The sequence below is a fragment of the Papio anubis genome, chromosome 10 (assembly GCF_008728515.1).
Source record: "Papio anubis isolate 15944 chromosome 10, Panubis1.0, whole genome shotgun sequence".
Lineage (NCBI taxonomy): Eukaryota > Metazoa > Chordata > Mammalia > Primates > Cercopithecidae > Papio > Papio anubis.
This window is the reverse complement of record NC_044985.1, coordinates 108,866,333-108,894,229: the sequence shown is the minus strand read 5'-3', so window position 1 is coordinate 108,894,229 and position 27,897 is coordinate 108,866,333.

Below are 27,897 nucleotides of genomic sequence, written 5' to 3'. Positions count from 1 at the left end.
CACATTCAGATATATCCAAAACTGGAAGGTGGGAACAGACTCTCTCCTTGCAAATTCCTCTTTGTCTCAGCACAGAAAATGTCTCCCAGAAGAATCTCAGAAGATGCCCCTCTATATCTCATTGCCAATAACTGCACCGTTCATTTGTACAAACCCTAGTGACTAGAAAAGTAGGCTGAGAGTACCCCAATTAGTTTAGACCAATTTGATTCATCTCTTTTGTCTGTGAACATTGCCTAGCAATCCCTGTAAAAAATCAGGGCTCTGGTATCAAGGAGAAATGGGTTTGGCAAATAGCTTTCATGTAGACAACAAAGTGCTTCTCCCATAAAAAAGAACAAGTTTTCAAATATTTTGTAGATGTTCTCAATATAAAACTGCAAATATAGGCAACAGAGAAACTTCAACTGAAGGGGTATTGTGGACAAAGTCCCAACTTCCCCAGGTGATTATTTTCCCACCAAAGTGTCTCCTGAAGTCCCCTCCTCAATTGTTAAGTAAAGCCTGAAACCACTGTCCTAAGAATTGAATGATGACACAGAGGATTAAATGAAAAATACAACATGACCAAGTTGGACTTATCCCTTGTGTGTGTGTGTATATGACATATATATATGGTTTGATTGTGTCCTCACCCAAATCCCATCTTAAATTGTAGCTCCCCAAATTCCCACATGTTGTGGGAGGGACCCAGTGGGAGATAACTGAATCATGGTGGCAGTTTCCCCCATACTATTCTCGTGGTAGTGAATAAGTCTCACGAGATGTGATGATTTTATAAGGGGTTTCCCCTTTCACTTGGCTCACATTTCTCTCTTGTCTGCCACCACGTAAGACATGCCTTTCACCTTCCACCATGATTTTGAGGTCGCCCCAGCCACGTGGAACTATAAGTCCATTAAACCTGTTTTTCTTTATAAATTACCCAGTCTCAGGTATGTCTTCTATCAGTAGCATGAAAATGGACTAATACATATGTTTACTTACATACGTATATTAAAAACAATTTTCTTAGTAACATTCCTTAGTAGAACATATATAGCTGGATTCATCTTTGAGATGATTTTTACTCTTTTCTATATTTTATGTATAATAGCAAGCAATAAAAGGTGGGTTTCAGACCTAAATGTTGAAAGAGTAGAAGTATTTTTGTTCAGGTACTCCTGGAGAATATTTGGAATTAATTAAAGACTGACCTCTGCAATTAGAAAATAGAATAATCCTATACATATTGGAAAGGAGGAGGCAAATTTCATTATCTGTAACTGATATCATTGACTAACGAGAACATTCAGATTAATACTCCAAGGATAAACTTGGCCTGAGCCATGCCTGACCTGAACAGAAGAATCCTCTTCTTCGCTCTTTGAGCACTCTCTTTTCATCAACTTTTTAGGCACTCATAGGTGGGCACTTTGAAAAACGTGAAGAAATGAAATGGGTGAATGTTGTTATAGTAAGACCTACACAGCCAGCTCTGAAGACAATGACTTTTGGGAAACTTCAGAGAGGCAAGGACGTTTAAGCAGATATTAATATTTTGGAGATTCTTGTTCCTGTTAGAGCAATGACCAAAGGGATAGCAGAAAAGATCGAATGGGAAAATGAATTAGGGATCTTTCTTGAGTGTGAGGATTTTCTAGTTTGTGTTGTCCCAAAAGTATACTCTAAGACAAAGATTCGAGTGTAAGTATTTTATTTGGGAGGCACAGACATACTCTTAGATGAGTGGGGAAGTAAGACAAGGAAAGGAAGTCAGTCAGTAATGTTGTGTTATCAAGCCAGCTACTACAGTAGGTAACCAGAGCTTACTCTCATGAGAAACTCTGGAAAACACACATTTCAGAATTATTCTACTGGAGGTATCAGGGATTGGAAGCATTTATACACAAGTCCTGGGCCTCCTTGATTGAGGATATTGGTTGGGGGCTAGGAGGAGTTCATTTCTCAGAATTTGTAGCTACTTCAAGTCCGGGCAGAGTGGCCTTCTATGGAATGAGGACTTCAGGCTTAGAGAGGCAGACACCAGCTGCTGGGAGTTGACTAAAGCATGCTGAAATGGTTAAAATAATAGAGATAGGAGTACAGGAGTCAATAGGGATTAGTGGTGGATTGAACTGGGATTGAGGGGACAAGACAATTCAAGGGTTACTCCCTGGCTACCCTTTCAACCGCTGGGTTGATTATGCTGAGGTTGGGAGGAACTGTGGATGACCTACAATGTAACAAGGAAATATGATGGAGTAACAGGGATGGAGTTACACACATGTAAGACAGCCCCTAAGAAACTCATAGAAGTATCTTGTTGGCATTATGAAGGGTGAAGATTTCTTGAGGTCATATGTGGCCTCCAGTTTTCATGATTTGAATGTTATCAAAACTATGACCTTATTTGTAGCCACTGAAGAGTAATACCTAAAAATGTAATTTATATACTACAAGAGTGTTTGTAGTTTATAACCTCCACGATTCTTTACACAGAATAAAATACAGAAGCTAAACACAAACATCTATAAAATCAATGGCACCATTCAAAGTATCTGCAAAACTGTAATCAAGCTATATCATGATGGCCCTCATATCTTCTTAGCTTCTCAGCAATGAAATACTAAATTTGGCTAACCAGATGGCCTAATATAGAATTAAATTAAATGATTAAATTTAACCATTTCAATTGACATTCCATTGGGTTCACCACTCTAGAAGAGAGAATCTTGAGAGAAGTGAGGCTGCTGTTCTTAACTTTTCAAATGAGGCAATAAAGCCCATGGGGTTGCCAACCACATCTGAAATATGAATGGCTCACAGGCAGCAGAACTCAAAACAAAGCGTCCTTACAATAAAAAGAAAAATCGCACCCTTGGCTTCCCAGTCATTATTATTAAAGCAATCCAATTTACATAGAAAATAAATTTTAAAAGAAATTTCTAACTATTTATTTATCATAACCTTGAACCACTGTTTCTACTTATTTTCTCTTTTCTTTCTTTTCAGTATATCAGCTGACAGCTAAAATTGGCCTACAAACCCCCTCCCATTTGACTCCTCTCTGACCCAATTCAAACTCCCCAGTGAGAGAAGCACAGAAGCAAAGCCAGCATTTGGCATTTGTTTACTTCTTTGTGTCTCAGCACAAATGATGATAGCACTAGAAAGAGTCCAGGGAATAATGTTTCTTTGTTATGGTGCAGCCCGCACACCTGCAGGGTCAGTGCATGCATTGTTTCGTGGTTTTCTCATATGCCAGACCAGATGAGAAAGCAATTCTTGTTATTGCTTTGTGATTCAGTATACCAACACATTCTAATACATACACACACACACACACACACACACACACACACACGCCAGTAGGAATGTGTGTGCAACTAAGTGCATACTTCAGAACTCAGGCAATTATTAATTTTTGTGTTTTACATTTTCTAGCAGATGTTAATTAGGAAAATTTTTAACTGAGTCAAAAATTTTAATTGAGTTATCATGGGATTATATCGGTAAGTGCTGATTTCACCATTATGCTATGAAAAGTTGTGTCTATGAGTAAATTATTCAGAGAATGTTAATGAATTTTCCACTATTCCACAGGACATTTTCCCCCTAGTTTCTCCTTGTGTAGTTGACCAAACAGAAAAATTTAAGCTCTAACAAGATTATCTGGAGATCTATTAAAAATTAGATTGAAAAGTTATTAATTTACTCTTCTCATGTTGCATTATATATTTTGGACATATACTGTCTTACGTGAGTACAAAATTTATTATCCAAAAAAACTGCAATTTATATTCAAACGCAGTAGACTTGAAGCAATTGTAGTTAATATTCTGAACACATTATAGTAAATAATTTAAGATCCAGCATTTGTATATTTCTGCAGATGATGACATAGTGTTCCATAAGGCCACTGTGATTGTAACACGGGGTATAGTGTTGAATTCCAGAGGGAGGACACAAGCAGAATTCTCCCAATGTTAGCAGGAGTCAAAAATTAAATTTGGCTTCACCTAACAGACTTGAGTTTTAACCACCCCTAGATTCTGAACGTTTCCTTTCTGAGTTTGACTTCTATATTGTAAATCGCTTGCTTCTCAGGGGTACTGAGAATTAATAGCTGTCATATTTTTGGCAGTTTGGGAGAGGCACCATGACATACAGTCTCCCCAAATCTGGCACTCACTGCCAGAACTTATACTGAGCATTTCGTAAACAATGAAACGTCTATGTCATTTGTACCACTGTTGGATAATCTCAGGACTTAGGGACTTCTGGATCACAGATGTGACAGATATCAGATTTCAACAGCCTTTGAAACAAAAATGTTCCTGTACGTGGGTAGAAATTCCAACCATGTATTTCTATAACTTCATACAGACATTTTGAAAACAAAGTCACAATTGTTTTATTTATTAAGAACATTCAAATGCCTGTGACATTGTACTTTATTGGGTGTTACTCTATCTTTTCACCATTCTACAGGAAAAAAATCATGAGATACAGTTTAGTATAGCAGCAGGGCACAGGCATGGCATCAGACTGAGCAAAATTAGTTCTGGGCTCTCACATGTAAGAGGTTTATTATCGGTAAAGATGTTCAAATTTTCCAAACTGTTAATGGTTTTTCTTTATTAATCTGTTTTCAATGCATAACACTTATAAGAGGATGGTTAAATAATATGAAAGCATGTAGCGTACTGAAAGCACATAGTCCACAAAATGTAACAAGTGACATGAATCCAAATGGAGAATATGCATGTGTGTGTGCGTGCACGTGCGCTTGCTGACAGCTACCATTTCTGCATTCAGAAGACAGAGAGGGTTTTCCAGGGAACAGGCACTGTGGCTATCGAAAGCAGGGCCTGCAGCCAAACCTGGAATGCAGAAGTGAGAACAGAGATGGCTAAACCGCTCTGTAGGATGAAGTTTAAAGAAAAGGGGAAGAGTATCCTTTTGTACTCAAGCTGTTAATTTGAAATCATTTGTAAAAATGATTTGGCGTCTTCCTGTGAGTGGGCTGGAGGGTCAGGAGTCCTGGGCACTGAAAGAAGCGAGTAGATGAAACAGAAAAGGGCAGCTCTGAATGAGGGCCTGCCCCAGCGACCAGAAGGAGGCCCTTGGCCAAGGGGGTGGAGACAGATTAAATTAATGGTCTTTCTGCGATAAAGTTCAGCTGTTGGATTTCAGAAACAATGGTGTTTGATATCTAATTTTACTGATTTTCCCATTCGATAGTATAATGCCTTGCCCCTTACCAACCTCTGGTAGTCAGTAAAGGCTAATCATCCACTAATTTCATGGTGGTCTTACATTAATGTAACCTTAGGGTTTAAAGAAAGGTAGTTATGACCATACGGGGACAGGGAGAGGAGTCCACAGAAGACTAGATCACCGATCACCAGGAAGATACAGCAATGAGATGGCCAGATGCTACCAGGGAGAACAAGAGCACCTGGGAATACAACTTTCAGCTTGACAGGCCACAAACATGATGTGAAAGCAACCTCTGAAGTTTTCCAACAATAGTTGAAAGGACACTGAATTTCTTATATTTATACCAGAGTGAGACATCATTTTCATATTAAAAAGAAAAATAATCCCCAACTTCAGGAAAATTTTAGGGTATTTTAGTTAAATAAAGCATTAGTAAATTTAAATTTCAAAAAAATAGCTTGAGTTAGTTCCAAAGTAAGAAATTAAAATTAAATTGATTTTTAAGCCTCATTGGTGTTTATTTAAATATTGTTTTTCAAAGGTTAATGATCTACAGTAGCCTAATCGTCCATCAACAGATGAATGGATAAAGAAAATGTGGCACATATGCACAATAGAATATTCAACCATACAAAAGAATAAAATTCTCTCATTTGCAACAACATGGATGGAACTCAAGGACATGAAGTTGAGTAAAATCAGCCAGGCACATAGACAAGTTTTGCATGTTCTCATTGATATGGGGGAGCTAAAAATTAAAACAACTGAACTCATGTAGATACAGATTAGAATGATGGTTACCAGAGGCTGGGAAGGGTACCCAGGAGCAGGGGAAAAGTGGGGATGGTTAACGGGTGTAAAAATATAGTTAGATAGAATGAATAAGATTTGCTATTTGATAGCACAATGGGGTGACTGTAGTCAACCATAATTTATTGAACATTTAAAAATACTAAGGGGGTGGAACTGGAGTGTTCTTAACACAAAGAAATGATAAATGCTTGAGGTGATGGATGGTATTATTCTAAATTCTCTATAGTTCTACACATTCACTTCTGAGATACCACTTTAATAAAGGTTTGATGTAACAGTCTTTTCTCAACATTTAACAAGTTGGCACTGAATTTTTGCTGCAAACACACATTTCACATTTAAAACTTGAGTCCTGGAGTATGTCTTTGGGGGTCTGTGGGTCATGGAGTCTGACTCTTTTCACTAAGAGTTCATCAGGGAGCTGTTGAAGCTGATTCAGTTTGCAGAGATTCCACATATGCAATATAACACCACCAGTAGAATGACCATGAATATGCACGAGAAATGCTAGATATGATAGTAACTGATCAAACTTCCAAACTGAACAAGCTTTACATTATTATTTTTTTTTTTTTTGCATCTTCTACATTTCTTACCATGTAACAATCTACATAGTGGATAAAATATCCAGCAAATCCAGCAAATTAAAGAATAAAAGGTAATCTTTAATTTACTGGATATTTTGTGCCTCTTTAGAAAGAAAACAAGGTGGAAAAAAAAGAGTGCCCCAAGGACACTCTAATACTAGCATAGTAGAGCCTACCAATTATTCTTTGAAATTCACTCTCTTCTTTATCCAGAAGTCAATGGTGCTATTAAGACATCTTTCAAAAGATCTTCCACACTAACACTTTTCTCTGAACTAATCTTATTCCATATTAATATAGCAAGGAGAAATTTTCCTAGAAAAAAATCAACAGTTGTCAGCAATGAAATTAGTTTTTGCACTGAAGTCAAATCATTATTTTGACCAAAAAAAGTGATATCGTTCTTAACCTTTAATGCTTGTGTTTAAAACATAAGTTTTAAATTAGCTATTTTATTGAATTAAAATTATTTGAACATTGATTATTCAGATTGAATCATGTGAAGATCTAAAAATAATACATGTAAAACAATAAATACACCTAGAAAAAGACTTGGGCAGGACAAAGAAATTAGTGCTCTAACTTTCCAGTGCTAAACTTATTAGCAGTAAAAGTTGCTACTTTCTTGCCTATTCACTTAGGAGATTTTTTTTTTTTTTTGTAATTTTATACACTTAAAGATGGGCATCATGAAAGTAACTAAGCCTAAACAATTTCAATATTGATATCATTCAGGGATAAATATTTATCCAAGAAAGTAAAAACGTCTTGGTAATGTGATACCATTGAGAAGGGTACTTCAGTGTTAAAGGTGATTTCTGTAGGAAAACTTCAAGGAAATAATAAGGCATGCTATACTCACAAACTGTATTGTCAACAGAGTACCAAGGTTTCCTCCAAAGTTTGGAGTAGAAAGCAAAAGAAAAATAACAGTGTTGCAGTCACCCCTAAAGGTGAAATGCTTGGGTGTGGGGGTGTCACTGACCACAGGGAATGTCTCTAGAATGTTCTAGAATAGAGGATGCTTCCCAGAGTTCCAGAGGGCTACACTATGGAAATAAAAGAGGACCACTATTCAGGGCAGAAGTAAATGTTATTGTGGTTTCATTAGCAGTAAAGGTAAGTGCACCAGCCTCCCCATAGTTCCAGCTATAAACTGAGAAGCAGACAAAAATCACATTCTCAGGAGAAAAGGAGCCACGTATGTGCAAGCTCCTTGATCTCTCAGACACAAATCTGTAAGGATTTTTCTCTGTTTCATGACAGTAAGGTGAAAATGGGGCATGTTAAGAAAATAGGGATCTAGAGGAAAAATGCTGTTTAAAAAAAAAAGTAACAATGGCACTGAACAATCCATTAGAAGTTGATCTCCACAGAATACCACAAGAAATTGTCCTTACAAGAAAAAAAAAAAAAATCCAAGGGACAGGAAAGAAAACAAGATAGCATGATTAAATAGACGGAAAGGATAAAGAAATATTTTGAGAATATTAAAAACAAATTGTAGGAATGGCAAACTAAATTGAAGCAGAATAGATGCTGTTTTAAATGTAATCAATATTGCAGACAAGCAATTTTCCCAGAACGAAGATGAAACAGAGCAGAGGAAAACAATGATATGAGAAAAGAGAAGAGAAAATGTAGAGAAAGACTCAAGAGTCAATAAAAGGTGACAGGCAGCAAGTTAAAAGAAAAAAGAGAAAACTTTGAAGGGAAAAAAGAAACATTTGTAGATGAAAGGGATCTCTGTATCTCATACAAAATTAATGGGAAAAAATGAAGAAAAGACAGAGAAATATATGCTTAGTCATTTTACACCATGGAAACATTTCTGAGCTAGTTAATATCCTTTAAGGATAAATTGAAATTCTAAAATCATTCTGGCAAAAGTGTTAGATCGGCCTTATCACCACTACCTCCCTCAAAAATAATTATTAACTGTCAAATAATAACATTGTTTATTGTAAAAAACAACAACAATGTTGTCTTATTCACTGCCAAAAGACAATGAAATGACATTGGTTTAGGTCAGTGGTTCTCAAAAACTTTGGTTTCAGGATCCCTGCTGTAGTCTGAATGTTTATGTCCCCCTAAAATTCATAGGTTGAAACCTAATGTCCACATGTGTATTTGGAGATGGGGCCTCTGAGAATTGATTAGGTCATGGGGGTAGAGCCCTAATGAATGGGATTAATGACCTTTTAAAAGCGAACCCAGAGAACTGCCTTGCCCCTTCCACCATGTGAAGACACAGCAGGAAAGTGTCATCTATGAACCAGAAAGTGGTTCCAAATTTGACAAAGGTTTGACCTCGGACTTCTCAGACTCCAGAACTGTGAGTTGAATTCTGTTGTTTATAGCAACCTAGCTTACGGTATTTTGTTATGGTAGCCTAAACAAACCAAGACAATCCCACAAATTCTTTTTTTTTTTTTTTTTTTTTTTTGTTAAGATGGGGGTCTTGCTCTGTCACCCAGGCTGAAGTGCAGTGGCGTGATCTCGCCTTACTGCAAGCTCCGCCTCCTGGGTTCACACGGTTCTCCTCCTTCAGCCTCCAGAGTGGCTGGGACTACAGGCGCCCACTGCCACGCCCGGCTAATTTTTTGTATTGTTAGTAGAGACAGGATTTTACCGTGTTAGCCAGAATGGTCTCCATCTCCTGACCTCGTGATCCGCCCGCCTCGGCCTCCCAAAGTGCTGGGATTACAGGCGTGAGCCACCATGCCAGGCCCCCACACATTCTTAAAAATGTTTGAGGTTTATTTGGATTTTTTCTATTAGTATTTACTATACCAGAAATAAAAATAATACATTTTTAAGAGTATATAAGCCTTCCTCATGAATCTAATTCATTTTGAAATAACAAAATAAATCCATCACATGTTAACATAAATGATCCATTCTTCAAAAATTTTTCCAAAACCTTAACGAGAAAAGTGGAATCATTTTACATTTTTACTAATCTTTTAATGTCTAGTTTATAGAAGATGGCCAGATTCTCATATCTGCTTCTGTATTGAATCTGTTGCCAAATTACATACCACCTAGCCTCTGAAAAACTCCACTGTGTAAGCTGAAGAATGAGAGAGAAAAGGACAAATATTTTCATAGAATAATTTGAAAATAGTTTTGAATTCATTGACTTTCTAAAAGGGTCTCAAGAATGCCTCATATTCTCACTTTGAGAATTCTGCCTTATGATAAAGGGTTTTTATTAAATAAATAACAAAACTATGGAGGTAAGGTGAGTCGAGGATTGATGGATTTACTGGCTTGTTGCCATCATCAGGATCTTGCCAACTTTACTACTGTGCCATTCTTGGAGAGTATGTCTTTTCTCGCTGGCTGGTTTCCACATGAACCTAAAGCTATCATAGTTTCAGACATCAACACTGGTGGCTGAAAAGTTCTAGTTCATAAATAGTTTTCATAGTGAAAAAACAATTTTAAGATGCCCCAGCCAACTTCCCTTATGTTCATTGGCCTAAAATACATGATGTCATTCTTTGACTTGACCGATCAGCTGGATGAAATCACCATACTTGGGCTACACACACACACACACACACACACCCCTCACATAGATATAGATCCTTAAAAATGTATATGTCCTTTGAATGTGTAATTCTACTTTTAGGTATTTATCCTAATAAAATAATCAAATGTGTAGAAAAATAAATGCATTTTGATATTTTACACAGCATTTTTAGATTGGTGGCATAATCTTTAAAACTTTATGGTCCAATCACAAGAAATTGGTTGAATTTTTTTTTTTTTTTTTTTTTTTGTGCTTTCACCATTTGAATGCTTTGGAGCCATTAAAAGTGAGGATGCGGAATTACCCTTATTAGCATGGAAAGCTGCTCATAGCACATTGTTTTAATAAAATGAAATTTACAAAATAGTATGAATCCACTTTTGTAAAACATATTCAAAAATGCGTGTAGACTGTATACAGAAACAGTAATAGTGATCATCTATGGTTACTCATAATCACTTTTCTGAATTATCCAATTCATTTATGAATGCATATGATTTTTTATACACATTATTTTATAACAATTTAGTGAAGCTCTTTTCATCTTGAAAAACAATGTAATGCAGAAAATTTTCCAGTTCACTAGCATCAGTTGAATAAATTTTAAATACATCTTAAGAATTCCCTTTCTCAACATAGGAACATGATTCAATTTTTAAAACATTATTATGCATACACAAATGTTAGGTAATTTAATGTGACCAATTTAATTTCATGTGATTTCATAGCAATACCAGTGGAAATCAAAATCATCAATCACATTTGAAAGTATCTCTAAACCACATTTTCATAAATTAATCTTAGTCCTATAAAAAATAAAACAATGCCCTAAATCTCTCTGTAATTGATTTGAAGGCATAGAAATCCCATTTACTTGAGATCAGAGGGTACCTGGGGACAGATAGTTGTTTGTGGAATTATGATTTCAATATCAAATACAATTTGCTCATTTGATTTAAGTACCTGCAACACAACACTCTGTTTAAGAACTACTTTAATATATCTGATTAGAAGTCAAAATAAATTTTAATCTTCATTTTACTATTGATTGTTCATGTCTAGTATTCCGTTAACACTGCCTGGTGTTCACTCATTCATTCTATTAAATTACTGACTACCTAAAATGCCCTGAGTATAAGGACGGACCCTAAGGGTGCAGAAATAAACCACAAAGTCCTGCTCAGAGAAATTCAAGAGATGGGACTGGTGAGGTGGCATTTTTAAAATCTGAAATGATAAGGAAGAAACAATGTAAATAGGAATCAATTTGTGAAAGGAGAGGCTGATATTCAAGGCAATGTATGCCTGAAAGGGTCCGCTTTCTCTGTAACGCAGGAAGCAGTGTCCTTGGCTGGGACTAGGCAAGGATGTGCCAGAGATGAGGCAGACAAGTGCCTGGAGACTTGAACAGAGGGATGAGGGTATGGAATATGCTTATGAGGAAAGTCAAGGAAGTGAGCCAGAAACTAGAAATCTGATTAGTAAGCTCACTTGAATTATCCATAATTTCAAAGCAACTCTGGGAATAGGTGATTATGACAGAACAGAAAGCATGCAAAATCAAAATAATACTTTTCTATAACAGCAGTCACTGTTTCCTATGTACTAACAAGAAAATGAATATGCATTTCAACAGGGACAGAGATTCACACTACCTGCTAATAAAAAATAGAAATAAAAGTAGGAAGGGAAAAAGAGACTAAGAAGTACAGGAATTTGCAGAAACCTGTGGTACCAATCCTATTCCTGAGAGTTCAACGCCATGGATAGCATCAACAATCATTAACATGACATTGTTAGACTTTCTAGCCTTCTACTTTGTATTAGTGCTCAGATCTTTATACATGTGTCAATAAGTTATGCTAGCATTTAAAAGAAAATCTTAATTTGAGAACAAACTATAATTATGTGATATATCATTAAATAAATTAGAAAGTAGTGGTTAAACTAAAATAAGCAGTGAAGACAGTAGACACAAACACTTGTAATTTTTTTTTTAAGACAAAGTCTCACTCTGTCACCCAGAAGAGAGTGCAGTAGCATGATCATGACTCACAGGAACCTGATTTCCCGGGCTCAGCCTCCCAAATAGCTGAGATTACAAGCATGAGCCACCACACCCAGGTACTTTTGGTATTTCTTATAGAGACAGAGTTTCACCATGTTGCCCAGGCTGGTCTCAAACTCCTGAGCTCAAGCAATCCACTCCCGTCAGCCTCCCAAAATGCTAGGATTATAGACGTGAGTCCCCACACCCAGCCAACACCTATAATTTAATCATACAATAGTCTGATATTTTACCAAGAATATAAATTTTACTTTAATGTATCCTGGTAATTATGAGTAAGAATTTAAAATAGTACTGTGGTTCTACAGAAAAAGCTGATAACATTAAAGTTTTATTAAATTGTTTAAAAAGTAAGACATTTTAATCAAAATGCAAAATTTCAATCTTCTAAGCAGTTGTTTGCTTGAATGAATGCAACTAATTCATGAACTAGAAATAGAGATAAATTTGGATTTCAGTGCTATATTTTCATAAAACCCAATATTTCCTACCAATTATCCCTAAGGAAGCACCTGGACATCATTCATTCTAGTGAATAAAGATAAGCAGCCTGAAGTGAAATGTTTATATATCAGCAAGGAATGAACCATTGTGTAACAAAGGAAGTATCCATAATCTTTGGGTAGTCAATAGGGGAAAGGTGATATTTGGGGGAAAGATCCATTCATTCACATAGTTGCTAAGTACAGTTAACCCATGTTCCAATACCATGGAGGCTAAGAATGCCAACCTCCAACACAGTTAAAAAGCATCCTATAACTTTTCGTTCCCTAAAAGCTTAACTATCAATAGCCTACTGTTGACCAGAAGCCATACCGATAACATAAACGGTAGACTAACACATATTTTATATGTTGTATTATATACTGTTTTCTTACAATAAAGTAAGCTAGAGAAAATATTATGAGGAAAATCATAAGGAAGAGAAATATATCACATTTACTATTGATTGAGTGAAAGATCATCACAAACGTCTTCATCCTCGTCATCTGCATGTTGAAGAGGCTGAACAGGAAGAGGAGGGGTTTATCTTGCTGTCTCAAGGGTGATAAAGGCAGAAGAAAATTCACATATAATTGAACCCATGCAATATTATTCCAGGGTCAACTGCATATTTGTAAAGTGAGTCATCAGAAACACAGCCTTAACAAAATTCTATTCTAATTTTACTAAGCATGCTAGACATTTCATTTAAAAATGAGCTCCTGCCACCTCAAAGTAGGGTGACCAAACATCCGAGTCCCCCAGGGACTTAGTGGGTTTCCATGATGCAAGACTTTCAGGTTTAAAATCAAGACACTCTTGAGCAAACTGGGACCAGTTGGTTACCCTACCTAGAACTGACTGTCTACATCTGAAATGACTAATTATCCAAACCTCCCAAAGGAAAGTATCAACATACTTGTGTTGAATTACCCAGTAAGGCATCTGCAAATGAAAAGAATCCAGAGATCATAAAAATTTATAAGAAATTATTTGGAGTGAAAAAAGAGCATTGAGATTCAGTATGGAAAAAACCTGGATCTTCTTTGGACTTTCCTACACTACTTACAATTTAGAATGGATTTTCCTTTGACTTGCAGATGGCTGGATGTTACCACCATAATCAGACCCTGTTGTTTAAACTCCTGATCAAGATGTAAAATGTGGAGCGAGAGTAAGAACACTTCCGATTATAGATGATGTTATAATTTTGTTTGAAATAATGGAAGATGGTTTCAATAGACCAAAACCATCAAGATGCATAATAAAATTATCAGAGGGCATTTCTCCCTCAAAATATCTTAACACAGCATTGCAATTGTTCTTTCCTCAGTTTTTAAATGAATGATAGCATACAAGAATACTTTGAGATGATAATGAACAATAAATAATAATCAACAATTTTGCTCATATCAATTTGAAAGTTAAGGCTTTCAAATTGAAGGTGAAGTGGAAGTTCTATTACTATCTGTCAATATATTGCTATGAAAATTTAAGAGGAAAAATTAAAAAGAGGGAAGCCTTTTTCAATTCTATTCTCTTGGGAAATACACATATTAATTATAACTTAGATGATTAGAATTATTCCTGGTCAGAATGCTTAAAGAGGCCCTTCTACAGACTTTTAAAAAATATTTAAGATTTTAAAGTTTCTTTGAAATGCTTTCCCCAGTTGATAGCCACTAATTGGTAAATGTGTGGACACTTTTACTTATGAAAGTCACAGTAAAAATTTTTGAATAAATATGAATTTGAATCTAGCTTGTTTGGGATCACTGTTCACTCCATTACTTTAAAAATCTATTCATACACAGATTCTGGATTCACAACAATAGTCTGACCTTTAAAGACCCTTTTTTTGGATCCTTGTCTACAGTAAGAACATCTTTCTCTTACTTAAAATTATCAAATATTGTTAAAGGTTAATTAGGTGGCAAAACCAGATATGACTCAAGAAAATATATCTTGCAAAACTAGTGAAAATTCATTATAATTGCTTGCAAAAAGCTAGTAATGTCAAAAACTCAAATAATAAACTACCTACTGAGTTGGAAAAAACACAGACCTTACTGTCAAAAAATCTGAATACTGATCCTGACTGTCTTAAATTAGTTGCGGTGTTTAAGGGAAAAATTCGAACCCCTCTGGGTTGCATTTTTAATTTCTGTTTAATAACAAACTATGGGCAGGGCACAGTGGCTCACACCTGTAATCCTAGCACTTTGGGAGGTCGAGGTGGGCAGATCATCTAAGGTCAGGAGTTCGAGACCAGTCTGACCAACATGGAGAAACCCAGTCTCTACTAAAAACACAAAATTAACTGGTCATGGTGGTGCATGCCTGTACTCCCAGTTACTCAGGAAACTGAAGCAGGAGAATCACTTGAACCCAGGAGGCAGAGGTTGCAGTGAGCCAAGATCATGCCATTGCACTCCAGCTTGGGCAATAAGAGCAAAACTCCATCTCAAAATAAATAAATAAATAAAATAATAAACTATGGATTCATAAGTAAATTAGTTTATTAATTGATTTTTAATACATACCTTTTTTATTATACTTTAAGTTCTAGGGTACATGTGCACAATGTGCAGGTTTGTTACATATGTATACATGTGCCATGTTGGTGTGCTGCACCCATTAACTTTTCATTTATATTAAGTATTTCTCCTAATGCTATCCCTCCTTGCCCCACCTACTCCACGACAGGACCCAGTATGTGATGTTCCCCTTCCTGTGTCCAAGTGTTCTCATTGTTCAATTCCCACCTATGAGTGAAAACATGTGGTGTTTGGTTTTCTGTCCTTGTGATAGTTTACTCAGAATGATGGTTTTCCAGCTTCATCCATGTCCCTACAAAGGACATGAACTCATCAGTTTTTATGGCTGCATAGTAAACCAACACAAATGCCCATCAGTGATAGACTGGATTAAGAAAATACATACCATTTTTTAACGGAAAACTATAACATAATATATATAATTTCTCAATCTATTCATCGAATTGTAATTGTGTGGAGAATTTCTAGAAAGATTATTATAAGATGTTGACCATAATTGATTCTAAGTAATGTTTATTTTTGGGTTTTTTTTTCTTTTTTGTGTTTTTTTCCTTTCTTTTTGAATGTCTCTGTATCACATGGATGTTCTACATTTGACTATGATTTTTTTCTTTTTCTCTAAAGCAACAAAATTTCTCCCAGTTTAAAAAGAAAACAGATGTTTCCTCAACTGTAAAAAAAAAATTAATAAATTTTTAAAAATAATTCTGGTCAAAATAACACCTATAAGCCATTTAAAAAGTAATGCCAAAAGCTTGGAACATAAAAGAAGTTACTTGCTTCTCTTCCATGCTGGCTTACTCCTCCATAGTTTACGACCACCACCTTCCTTCTCAGAGGCAACCACTTACAAATCTTTTAACATTATTATATTATTTACCTTCATTGCAGTCTGGTGAGTCATCAATTGTAAGCATCATCCTTAGTCATTTACTTAGCAGAGGAGTATTTTAGCTGATTCATCCCCTTCCTCCTCTCTTCCATCACCAAATATGTACCAATTTTTGGTTAAAATCCTGCCTGGGTTCACAGAATACAGAAAATTCCAAGAAACGGTCCCTCCCACCCTAGCAGCAAGAAAAAGCTGCATAATTCACAGATCCTAAAGAACTCTGGAAGCCCATCTGAGAGCTGATGTCTCAAGGCAACTGGATGAACTGAATACTGAAATGTCCAAGCCTTTCTGGGGAGAGACAGACAGGACACAGGAACTGAGGAACTATCCTTCCTCAGACAGAGCAGGGCAGAAAAAGGGAGAAACCAATGAAGAAAAGGAGAAAATATGCTCATACCAAGACTCTACTGTCATAAATAAAGTTTTGTTACCGTGGTAGGAAAAGTCAGAAAAGTAAAAATATCTATTTCCTGTGGCTCAAATAACACGGGCTCTAATTCAGCAGGAGAAATAAGACAATCACTCTGTCAAGAGTCTTGTATGAAGTAATAAACAAGAACAGTCTACTGGTGCGAGAAGGCAGGAGTAAAGAGAGAGACCTTCTCTATGGTACAGCTGTGCAGGATCTGCTAAAAGGACATGGAAACAAACTCGGATACTCCAGTCTTCATACTAAGCACAAGGTAGCTGTAGTCCATTACAAGAGGAATTTAAAATATGTGCATACTCAAAGTAGTTATAGCGACAAGAAAACCCAGGCACAGCTAAACAATAGACAAAATTGACAAACATGCTCATTTCCAGGAGTAACTATTATTTACTTCTGTCTATAGGGTTCTTTTACACACAACGTTTGGCATTCTCCAAAAATATGACACACACACACACACAAACACACACACACCATAGCCATGGTCAAACAATAAAGAGATAAAGACAACCAGAGAGCGAGATTTTGTATATATCATACCAATAATTTTAAAAGCTATAGTAAAAAATGCTAAGGAGTTTAGTGAAAAAAAAAAAAAAAAGACGGAGGACATGTATGAACAAATGAGGGAACTTCCAAGAGAAACTGTAAGAAAATGACAAATGAAAATGCTAAAATGAAAGATAAGACATTAGAGATAAAAATTACTTAGATGGGCTTATCAGTAAACTGGATACAGCACAGGAAAGAATCAGTGAACCTGAAGACAGGAAACACACATACAAAAAGTGAAAAAAATAACAGTATCAAAGAGCTATAGAACAATGGTGCAGTCTAATGTGTGCGTTATTGGAGTTCCAAAAATTCCAAAGAGATAGAGAATTGAGTAGAAAAAGCATTTTAACGTATAATGACCAATAATGTTCCAAAATTAATGAAGACAGTAGTCTCAGTTTTAAGAATCTTGGGAAAACCTAAGCAAGACAAACACAAAATTAACATAACTAGATCCAGCACACTCACTTAAGTAAGAAATAATACTTCTTTTACATGGAATCTTCCAGATTACAGAGGAAGAAAAAAAAGGAACATTTCCTAACTAATTTTGTTAATCCAGGATTACCCCAATTCCAAAACCAGATGAAGAAATTACAAGAAAAGAAAACCACAGACTACTATCCTTCATGAAAATAAATACAGGTGTCCTCAACTTTCTAAAAGCATTTTACATAATATGTGTTGTCAAGACACATTAATAAAATTCAACATCCATTCATGTTCAAAACTCTCAGCTAAGTAGGTATAGAAGTGAACGGCCTTAATCTAATAAATATATCTGCAAAACATTTACAGATAACATCATTTGTAATGGTAAAATATTGACATCTTTCCTCTAAGAATAGAAATGAAGTATGGAAGTTCATATTCACCACTCCTATTAAACATCATATTGAAAGTTATCACACCAAAAATGAGGCAAGAAAGGAAGGAAAGAAAGAATGAGGGAGGTAAGGAGAAAGAGAGAGCACATACAGAAATAGTTACTTAAACTAACAACTGACTCTAGAGAGGTTTGAGTATAAAATGTAGACATATAGACATCTATTGTATTTCTATATAGTAACAGTGAAGAACTGAGAATTGAAACTTTAATTTTAAAGTTACATTTGCAATGACATCAAAAACACAAAGTAAACTTAACAAAAATTATGCAGGATCTCTACGCTGACAACTACAAGTGACGGAGGAAAGAAAAAAAGTCTAGTAATGGAGATTCAATATCACTGTCAGTTTTCCCCAAATTAATTATAGATTCACTGTAAATCCAATCAAAATTGTAAGTCTTCTTTTGTAAATTCAGAAGCCAGATTCTAATATGTGTGTGTGTGTGTGCGTGTGTGTGTGTGTGTGTTTTAGACGTAGTGAGGTGACACAATCTCGGCTCACTGCAACCTCTGCCTCCCAGGTTCAAGTGATTCTCCTGCCTCAGCCTCCTGAGTAGCTGGGATTACAGGTGTGTGCCACCACGCCCAGCTAATTTTTGTTATTTTTAGTAGAGATGGGCTTTCACCATGTTGGCCAGGATGGTCTCGGTCTCTTGACCTCGTGATCCGTCTGCCTCAGCCTCCCGAGGTGCTGGTATTACAGGCGTGAGTCACCGCATCCAGCCTGATTCTAAATTTTTTATGAAATGGCAAAAAAACCAAGAATGGCTAAAACTTTTTTTTAAAAGAACATCAGAAGACTCATCCTGTTAGACAGTGTAATAATAAAAGGCTAGGCACAGAGATTCTTGGAACAGAAGAAGGAATCCAGAAATAGAATCTAGGCATATAGAGCCAATTTATTTTGACAAAGAGGAAATTTAATGGAAGAATTTAATGAAAGAAGCATAGTCTTTCCAACAAATAGTGTAGGTACAATTGTATATCCATATGCAGAAAAATGCATATTTCATGCATTGTAGAAAAGTAACTCAAAACGGATCATAGATCGAAATGTAAAACTTAAAATGTACAAATGTGGAAAATATTTTGAATCATGGATTAGGCAAAGATTGCTTCAATATGATACCAAAAATCATGACTCATAAAGAAAACATTGATAAATTGGACTTTAGCATACTTAAAAACCTCTGCTCTGAGAAAGACAGTTTAGAGAATAAAAAGACAAGCCATAAAACAAGAAAAGACAAATATCTGAAAAAGTACTTCTATATAGACTACATGAAGTAGTCCCAAAATGTAATTTTAAAAAACTCCATTTTTAAAATGGACAAAAATTCGAATTACTTCACTAAAGAAAACACACAGATGGTAAATAAATGTGACCATGAAAATAGAGTCGACATCATTGATCATCAGGCAAATGCAAATTATAACCACGAAAAAATATCACTATTTGCTTACTGGAATGGCAAAAAAGGAAAAAAAAAGGCAGAAAAGCCATCAATAACAAGTCCTGGTGAGGAAAGAGAGCCCCAGTTCTCCTACATAACCACAGCAAATGCAGACGGTACAGCCACTTTCAAAAATAGTTTGTCAATTTCTTACCAAGTTAAACATACAGCTACCATACAATTCAATGCTCCTAAAAATTTACCTACAGAAAGTAAAAACTCATATTCACAGAAAAACCTCTATGGAGATGTTTACAGTGGTTTTATTTATAATATTTTTCTTTTTACTGTTGCAACAAAAACGACTGCTTGCGTCAAACCAAATACTTACATTTCATGCACTCTCTCCACTGGTTTCTATGCTTTCTCTTCATGTAACAATTTCCTACACATCTGTATTTCTCTTTAGGGCTCTTTTCTGTTGCTCTATGCATTAAATCTATTTCTACAGAAAAATTATCTTAATAGGACTTAAAAATAAATCTAGACTTCTAATTAAAAGTCCTTTCACTTTCTCTCCAGAATTCCTTTCCTTTTTGGGATCTTGAAACCTCAACAAGGATTTTTAAATCAATGTAGATCTGTAGAACTGCATATGTAAATATTTAGAGCAGTTTTATTCATGATAGCCCCAAACTGGAAACAGCTGGTGAATGGATTAACAAACTGTGATACATCTAAACAATTTAATACTATTCAGCAGTAAAATAGAACAAGCTATTTATACATAGAAAATGGAGACAGCAATGCTGCATACCTCATAAGATTACATGAGGATTAATTGAGTTAAATCAAGTAAATTCTTAAAATGGTCCTTGCTACATAATAAGTTCTTAGTATTATCAATTTTTTTCAGTTTAGAAATTGTCTTCTTTGTTTTTATTTATTTATTTAAATATCCAACTAAGTCTTGTCACACACTCCATCCATTCTGTAATACATTTTCTTACTTTACTCTCATCTTCTACAATACACAATGACCACAATTACAGAACTTTTTTGGTTTGGGAAGACAAATAAGCTTAATTCTCACTAGTTCTCCAACCCTTCATTACATAATTTTTTTCATTTTCTGTTGATAGTTAGTCTGATTTTTATCATGCTTCAATTTTACTTCTTTACTCATATACTGTGAGCATATTTATCAATACCCTAGTTTCATTGACAAATGAAGTATGTACTTATATTTCTCATTCTCTTTAGTTTGGGTGACTTTCAAGGGAGCAAGAGATTGGACATCTGCATTTATTTTAAAATGTTCTTGTTCAACTGTTGCATTAACTGAAAAAAAGAAAGGGCATTAAAAGTCATTCACTGTCAGGTGCAGTGGCTCACGCCTGTAATCCCAGCACTTTGGGAGGCCGATGCAGCTGAATCACAAGGTCAGAAGTTTCAGACCAGCCCGGACAACATAGTGAAACCCCATCTCTACTAAAAATACTACAATACATATTTTAGTATAAAACTGGGCATGGTGACGGGCGCCTGTAGTCCCAGCTACTCAGGAGGCTAAGGCAGGAGAATCACTTGAACCTGGGAGGCAGAGGTTGCAGTGAGCCACGACCATGCCACTGCACTCCAGCACAGGTGACGTGTGAAGCTCCATCTCAAAAAAAAAGAAAAAAGTCATTCACAATTCTGCCACAACTCTTCTACACTTCAGAGTTCTCTTTTGTTCTTTATCTGAATACAGGAGACATTAATACATAGCAATAATGGTAGAGGTATAATTTTACTGTGTTTTTTTATAAGCAAATATTGCATCATAAGTATACCCCAATTTTGAAAAGCCACTTAACAGATCAACAGATTCCTCAATTGCATTTCTCAGACATGAATACACCCTACTCAAGTCACTCTGATAATTAGAAAATGGGGTTCCTGACTGTGGCCCCAGCCTCTTTATTATATTATTTTATTACACAACAAGATACATACATATCTTCAATTCCTTTTCAATCATTATTGTCTATTCTAGTCCCTTTTTTCCTGTCCTGAGATGCCATCCTATTGTGACATCTCTAGATAGATAGACAGGATGGATGGATGGAGAGATAGATAGATAGATAGATAGATAGATAGATAGATAGATAGATAGATAGATAGATAGATAGATAGATGGATGGATGGATGGATGGATGGATGGATGGATGGATGGATGGATGGACGGACGGACGGACGGACGGACGGACGGACGGACAGGACAGACAGACAGATAGATACATAGATAGATAGATAGAGATACTTATCCAACTTGCTTTTTTCACTCAACAATGTTTTCGCAAGGAATTTTATGTGCAAATTTGTCCTCAGTAAACTATAGCACGTGACTGAGTGGATGAATAAAAAATTCAGGTAGCCACTCACTATGTTTATCTCGTTATGTTTTGCCAAGAAATCAGTGTATATAAAATCTTAGATTGTGTCCATAGAAGTACTATTTGCAATATCAAAAGACTGGAAAAATATGAAAGAATAAGCCAAAACAAATCAAAGAAAAAGCCACTACTAAAGGGAAGGAGAGCCAGGTACAGTGGCTCACGACTATAATCTCAACACTTTGGGAGGCTGAGGTGGGTGGATCACTTGAGACCAGGAGTTAGAGACCAGCCTGGCCAACATGGCGAAACCCCGTCTCTACCAAAAATACAAAAATTGGCTGGTTGTGGTGGCTCACGCCCGTAATCCCAGCTACTCCCAAGGCTGAGGCACAACAATCACTTGAACCCAGGAGGCAGATATCGCAGTGAGCCGAGATAGTGCATGGCACCACTGCACTCTAGCCTGGGTGACAGAGTGAGACTCTGTCAAAAAAAAAAAAAAGAAGGTGAGAGAATGGGGCGGAAACATGCATGACTCCTCTGAATACATCTCCTTTCATAGTTTGATAGGGTAACAATGTAAACATGTTTCATAATTTTTAAAAAAATTTAAATGTAAAACAAATCAAATCAAACTAACTTAATATCCAAATGGTGCCTTGACTACATAAAGAATTGTTTCAATTCTCTTTCTATCCTTTCTTTTCCTCCTACTGTTCCCAGTTTCCAGTATCCTCTGTTCTACTTTTCACTTCTATGAGATCAACTATTTGAGCTTCCACATATGAATGAGAACATGTGATATTTAACTTTCTGTACTTGGCTTATTTCACTTAACATAATGTCCTCCAGTTCCATTCATGTTGTCTCGAATGACAAGATTTCATTCTTTTTTGTGGCTGAATAGTGTTTCATAGTGTATATATATATCACATTTTCTTTATTCATTCATCTGTTGGACACCTAGTTTGATTCCATATCTTGGCTATTGTTAATAGTGCTGCAATTACCATGGAGGTGCAGATGTCTCTCTAATAAAATGATTTTCTTCCTTTGGAAAAGTAGAACAGAGATACTCGAGGCTGGGAAGGATAGAGGAAAGGGAGGGATAGGGAGACATTTGCTAAAGGATACAGAATTCTGGTAAGATAGGCTCAATAAGTTCTAGTGTTCTATACCACTGTAGGATGACTGTAGTTAACAATAATATATAGTTTCAAATAGCTAAAAGGAGGATATTGAATGTTCCCAACACAAAGAAATGACAAACATTTGAGATGATGGATATGCTAATTACTCTGATCTGATCACCACACATTATATGTCTCAAAACATCACTATGTATCCCATGAGTATGTACAATTATTACTTGTAAATTTTTAAAAATAAAACAAAATTTTAAAAAATAAAAAGGAGAATTCTTTCAAATTAAGCTGAAGAACATATTTTGACTATTCACCCCTTGTGGCTTATATTCTGGGACAGAAGGAATTGCAAACAGATATTTCAATAGTTTTTGTTAGGAGTGATTTGGGTATTGTTATTTTGAAATTATTGTACATATTTTGCAGGATTAAGCAATTGATAAATTGCTTTAGACTGAGTTCCCTAGGAAACAAATCCTAAGGCAAAAAAATTTCAGTTAACATTTTATTGGGGAGTGCAATTCTAGGGACTCGAGAACGAGGGAGGAAGGAAGTAAGGATAGAAAGGAGGGAGAGCCAACACTATTATGAAAATATATTGCAAAGCTGGTCGAAGCTTTAGGATACATTGAATTTTTGGTTTTACAGAGCATCTTTATGAAAGTATCATGAAACTACTGAATCTTTGGATAGTGTGAAAGGAAGGGATAAGCATTTGTTCTTTATGTCTCAGTGGCCAAAGTAATTCAGGGGAAGCTAATCCTGCCTAATTTACATGGGGATGTGCAAATCCTGCAGGATCCCTCAGCTGCAACTACGAAGCCCTGGGACAGGATGATGGAGAAACAAGCCCAATAAGAGAGAAAACGTGGCCAGGATATAAACTACAAGTGAAAGGGGAGTCAAGCAACCATCCTGTCCAATGAGACCCTTGGTCTTGGGGCAGTGAAAGCAACATGAACCTGACTCACGCTGGACCATGGGCAAAGTTAAAGCAGTTCCTGAGGCTGCTCCTCACAAAAATAGAGTCAAATGTGCACAGGTGTGGTGGTTTATACACTGAGTCTAGTACAATTACACTGATGTTAGTAGGCACTAGGGCTATTTGCAAAGGAGAAAAAAGATACTGGTGTAAAATTAAAGGTGTTGAATGAACTCTTCTGGTTCACAAGTGGTATTGGAAATATCAGTGTTCACTTAAGGCTTATTTTTGTTTTGTAAAATATATGTTTCCTCTCTCTGTTGGCTAAAAAATCTGGAAGCAATGACAGCCCAGTGACAATGAGCGCTCCTTTTGCCCCAGATTTATTCTCTAGATGCCATTTCTGGAAAAGGAATCAGGGTTCCCTGAATTACTAGTTGATGGCACATATGGAATAGGAAACGTATAAGATGAGCTTGGTACAATTAATTGGAACAGGAAGTATATGCATACCTTTGAAAACTATTGGTATTATTTCAAAAGGAGATAAAAGCCAACTTGAAGGGGCTTCCTCTGGCTAAAGATGGGACAGTTTGTGTACGTGGGAGAAAAATAATTGCAATAAATTGGAACACATCAAATAACTAAAAATCCATGAGGTAATAATGATACACAGACAATAAAGGAGAAACAAAATCTTCATTGGTCATCTTTGGAGGCTGCCAGCATGCTATTGTCATTTTGATGCTTAGTGAGAAAGGAGAAAGGAGCGAGGGTTTATTCTGACTGCATTATTGAATTCCATTTCAACAACCAAGTAGTTAACAAAGAAACATTTTCCAGTATGTAAGAATATCACCTGATAAATGCTGAACAAAAGATAGATTTAGAAAATCCACCATTTTGTAACCCTTAGTTAAATAATAGATCTAGACAATTACTGATATAAATTTTGGGGAGAAGTGTGAAGGGAATCTTCATAAGTGGAGCCATTTGCCAACACTAATCCTACTGAGAGAATTAACATACTCTCCAAATGTGCCTATTGCTTCCCTTGACATGATGCAACAGAAAGAACACAGAACAACCCAGAAAGTATTTTTCCTCCCCAAAGTTTCTCCTGAATCTAATCAAGCTTCCAGATATAACTAACAGTTAAAAGAGGATAAATAGCACCAGGAAAATGCAATCAGTCAAATTCATAATCTAGAACAAATAATATGGTTTCTTCAACAAATAAATGTCATCAATAAATGAGAAGGGAGACCTCTTCTTATAAACTACAAGACACTTAAGAGACCTCTCAGGTAAATGTAGTATGAAGACCTTGATAAGACTTTAATTCAAATATACAACTATTAAATAATATTTTTGAGACATCTGGAGGAATTTGAGATGGATCATGTACTAGTAGATACTAAAATACTACTTTGTTAGGTGTGATAGTGGTAGAAAACTTAGGTACTTTTTAAGGAGATCTCTGTAAATGAAACATAGTGATTTACTCATTATGTTATATGACACTTGAAACTTGCCTTACAAAACACCAAAACTGATAAAAAGAAAAGTTAGGAAAGATGAAACAAGATAGGCAAAATGCTCTTAATTATTGCAATGGTGGGAACTCATTCCATCCTCTCTACTTTTGTGAGGGTTTGAACATTCCTGTAATAAAAGTTCAATGACACAATTTAAAATCAAGCATATGTATTGAGATTATTTTTAAAATATAGAGTCTTTAGAGACTTTGAACATCTCTATAATCTGTGCAGTCATTATCTCAACATAGGAGGATGGTTCACAATGAGCCCTAACCCTCCCAAATGACTCCACAAGAATCCTGCATGAGTCTCCTCAAGAAACCACAAGACAATCCTGATGTCCACTGTCACCTCATTGAGGTGTATGTACAGATCCTGGTGTGTATAGTCTAGTCTTTTTCCGGGCTAGCTAATGCAAACCATCCTCACTGTCTCTTCAACAAAAAAAAAATGAGGCTGACACAGACAGAACAAAAATCTGTGACCCACAACTGCACATTTTAGGTTTCACTGTCCGTGGTCTTTTACACGAAGTTGTCAGGTAACAGTTCAAAGGAAGAGAAGCGTGTATGGCTATTTCCTCTACATGCAACTGTAGTGTTAAATTTCACTGCCTGAGGGAATTCCAGCTTGAGAAATGCCACTGTGGATAGCAATACTGGACAAAGAATGCTTTTTTAATTACTTGTTGATTCTATGAAAACATGTACAAGTGCAAAGTGATACTTGCATTTATGAACAGAAGTGAGCAAAGAGAACTATTCTTAAAAGTACATTTACCAAAGGAGTTGTAGTAGACTTTTAGCTTTGAGTCATGGTTTCATCAATCGTCCAGTTTGATGACAATGATGGTTCGGCCATGTAAGGGTTTTACCATGTAATACCACATGCATCTAGCCATTTAGTGGTAATCGTCTGTCATCTGGTAATCACCTGTAAGTGATCCCAGAGGAGAGGGAGATGAAGGTGGAAGAATTGCTTCTACTGAGTTTAAAATGAAATTCAGATAAATTGTTCATTTTGATTCTCTTCACAGCATACATAAATCTACTATTCTAGCAGTAGTTAAAAATGCATGTATATTGTATATTTCACTATACTTGAAAGATAAGGGTAAATTTCAGTATCTTAAAACCTAGTTTCCAAACATACTCTTGGACAATGAAATCCTCATGTCTTTTGTTTCTCTCTAGTAGAAACAGTTATAACCAAACCTTGACTAATGTTTCAAATGGTGCATCAGTATCAGTTCCAAACATGTAATGCATAGTTTACAAAATAACTTTATACCAAAGCCTCCTTTTGTTGAAAGAGGTTTCATAATTGAGTAATCAGACCTCAAGCATTCAAAGATTACATTTATGTAAGATCTACATATTTTATTATTGTTCTAACAATAATAGACTGTTTTTATCATTGTCCTAATAGTAAGAGACAAAAATATGAAGAATTCACTGTTTTGAGATGACATAACCCTATTGAGCATTGGCAATCTCATAATTGCTCTCTTCGAGGCATTACAAATGAGAAGTCAGGTTTGGAGTTACTGGATTTGGAAACTGGAAGAAGTCTTAGCAGGAAGGAGCCAGGCTCCAGTAGGGAAAGTAGCATATTAATATAAGCAGTTCAGTAGAACAACTTTCATATGTGAAACCATTTCTGTAGATGTATAAAGAGCTGAACAGACAAACAGAAGAGGGTAAGAAAACCCAGAGTATGTCAGCTGCAGATAGCTGCTTTGCCCTTAAGGCCACAGGGACAGAGAAAGGGGATAATGTTTAATCCAACAGCTGTCTGGTGGGGTTAGAACAACCAAGGTATATCAACAACAGTCACAGAAGCCACGCTGAGTAGAAATAAAGGGGAGATATATGCTGATTGCTCTCTCCTGATCTCCAGTTTTCTACCAGAATTCCCCATCTGCCAAATCTAACCAGAAGTTAGTTGGCAAAGGAGCTTGGAAAACGTAATTTTACACGTCAGCCTCCTGCAATACAGAATGAAGTAAGAGAAGCACAGGAGAATAATATCAGGACAAAGAAGCAAGTACCAGGAACAGGATATCTAATACCACTTCCTCATTTATGAATTATTGAATGGAGAGCTGGCACTGTGACCAGCAAAAGGATCCCAATAATCATTGGTTAAATTGCAAACATTCTCTCAGCAAATATTTATTGTGCAGCTCTAATGTGCCACACAATGTTCTAGGTACTGGGGACAGAGTAGTGACCAACAGAGATGAAGCTTCTGCCTCATAGAACTTATAATGAAATGAGTTTTCCAAATTATTTGCATCAGCAAATCATTGCACTGATACAAACCAGAAACCATCTACCACAACTATCCATAAGCTTGTTCCACCAACTCATGCTGGCCCTTTTCTTGGTATAAGAGTGAACGCCCCAACCACAGTATCTACATAGGTAAATCTTCTTTCTTCCAACTGTCCTTTCACATTCAGAAAAATATCTCTTGGCTATCACAGTCTT